Genomic DNA, 2,361 nt, shown 5'->3' with positions numbered 1-2,361 from the left:
TCTTCTTCCCTCCCCGACTTTAGGGATTACTTAAAATAGTTACTTACTAAAGGTTAACCAGTTGCGTTATTGCAGACTCTAATACCAGTCGAGGCTTAATTTCGTTAATTGTTTGAACAAAGAACCTAAAATGCGTTGCAAGGTGTAATGTGTCTTAAGCATTTCACTTTAACATCCTTGTAATAGCGGGGAAGTTTCTGAGGAAGGCACACTTGATTAGTGTAGCTGTGATGGATGTGATATTCGATCTTCAGCAAATGTTGCTCCCCCACCCCCGGGAGCCTTGTGGAAGCTGGAGAAAGTGCACATTTTTTCGGTTTGTTGGTGATATGCTTAGAAGCAGCTGTCAGGTGAGAGCAGGATTCAGCTGGCACACAACAGCAGTGTTCGCTGGCTCAACTGACACTAGTTTCTGTCTATTTTAAACACAAAGTTCAAAGTTATTTCAAAATAACCTGGATTTTTTTTTTTTTTTTTGGACAATGATGAATTTTACACTTTTAATCAAGGCCGTATGAAGACATCGTAAGGCAGAGTAGAGTTCTTGTGTAGTATGAAGTATATTTGGGTCTAAACATAGTATTAATTTATGAATCCACTCGCTGTTTCAGCAAGTTTTTAATAGTTTCAGCATAAAAAGAAACCTTCTGTGCTGGGAGACTGATGTGCTATAGTCCATCTTGGGTGGTGTTTCATCTTGAGCGATACGTTGAGATGGATTAATCTTGATACACTCTCCCTAACCCATCCTCAAGCTCATCTTGAGTAGAATTAATTTGCCTATTTAGAAATTCAAAGCTGTCACTTTATGGTTTCCCAGTTTAGTTTTCTAATCTGCTCACTTTGGAGTATATTATAAAAAAAGTCTGTAACTCGTCAGTTTTGTGACCCATCAAATAGAACAGTGGAATAATCAGGTCATTATCAGTCTGCTGTGAATTGGTGTAAATATAAATTTTCTATGTTGCCATGAACCCCAAAATTCCTAGAAGAAAACCATGGTTTTAAATCTTTCCTGAAGTAATTACACTTACAAATTGCAGTGTTGGGGAAACTGGCCATGAGGGTGGAAGCTTCATGTCCTTCTGGTGGTTTATATAAAGTGCTGGTTAGAGTAGGATGAGATGCCTCAGTTAAAAAAGAGGTTTTAGAGCTAGGTGTGCATGACTGGTTTGGTTTTTTCCTCACCCATTCTCAGGTCTTCGATTAGTGTTGGAGTTTCATTCCCTGTATAAGGCATTAGCCTGAGGTTTTCAGAAGCAATGTTTGCTTAGTGTTCTGTTCCCATCCATTCTGCCTTAGATGTTAAACTTAGTTGTTTCCACCAGATCTAGAAAATGGATGCTTATGATTGTGAGATGAACAGTTTACAATATTGTTACCCTGGAAACTGCCTTGTCTCAAAGCTCAGTACCTGAAAAGGCAGAAATCAGGAGTCTAGGTCTGTGTACTTGTAAAACAGCACACTGTGTAACTCTGGGGAGAGCATATGTAGGTGGAGAAAGGAGGCTTCTTGTTTCTGGAAGGAAGTTTGCACATAGGTCTCTTACATCGAATAGTTTGTGTGAGAAGGTGCCTGGAACAAGGGTAAGAGACTGACCATAAACCCTTTGAAATTAGGGGATCATTTGTAGATTTTCTGGTTCTCTCTTTTCAGTTTTTCAGTCAACAAAATCGGCAATATCTTGAAATCCACTTCATTTTAACCATCTATGATGTATGTTAAATGTATGTGATGTATGTTAAATCCAACAGATTGGTTCACTTCATTGTGACATCTTAATTGATTTAAAAAAAATACTGATTTAAAAAAAATCTTAACATTGAAAATAAACCAAAAATCTAACTTGCTTTTCTGATTTTAATGCTTGTTTGTTTTTTGTCTTATAGACAAGAAGCCCAGCCTAAGTTTGAGACTGCTGTAGTACAATCTGCAGAATTTGCCACCTTTGCTATTGAATGGTGTTATCTTTTAGAAAAAGTGAGTGTGCTTAAAAAGAAGTTCCCCAGTGGTGCATTGTTTCAAACTTTAATACCTTTTGTCAGCAGAAAACGAATAGAGAAGCAGGAAGACAAACCTGTCTTGTGTTTAGTAATGTGTGTCCAGATTGCTTATAGGAATGAACTGTTTTGCTGTAGATGTGTGGAGTTACTCATACCTCTGTCTATAAACTGATGATGCTTTTCTTGAACACAAAATTCTTTGCTTTTTTTTTGCTCAGCTGAGGTTGAGCCCTAGACAGATTTTAAAAATGGTTTGTGTTTTAGGTCAATCTGTTTGAAATTCTGTTTTGTAACTTGAAAAAATTGACCTGTAGTGACTGTTACATATTAATTCATATCAGTAATTCCACCCCCACC

The 2,361-nt window shown here is 37.3% G+C and overlaps 1 protein-coding gene across 1 annotated transcript in view; it reads left to right on the top strand.

Annotated features, from left to right (window-relative positions):
• Positions 1-1,890: 1,890 nt before the first annotated feature.
• LOC104403483 (isoleucine--tRNA ligase, cytoplasmic-like) overlaps positions 1,891-2,361 on the top strand; it is a gene marked incomplete at its 3' end in the record, with an annotated part of 27,436 nt that continues 26,965 nt past the window's right edge. The window contains exon 1 of the mRNA XM_010011634.1: positions 1,891-1,981. The remainder of the gene's footprint in view (positions 1,982-2,361) is intronic.

Source organism: Nestor notabilis, unplaced genomic scaffold, assembly GCF_000696875.1.
Source record: "Nestor notabilis isolate BGI_N333 unplaced genomic scaffold, ASM69687v1 scaffold14283, whole genome shotgun sequence".
NCBI lineage: Eukaryota > Metazoa > Chordata > Aves > Psittaciformes > Psittacidae > Nestor > Nestor notabilis.
This window is presented reverse-complemented; position numbering and strand designations above follow the sequence as displayed.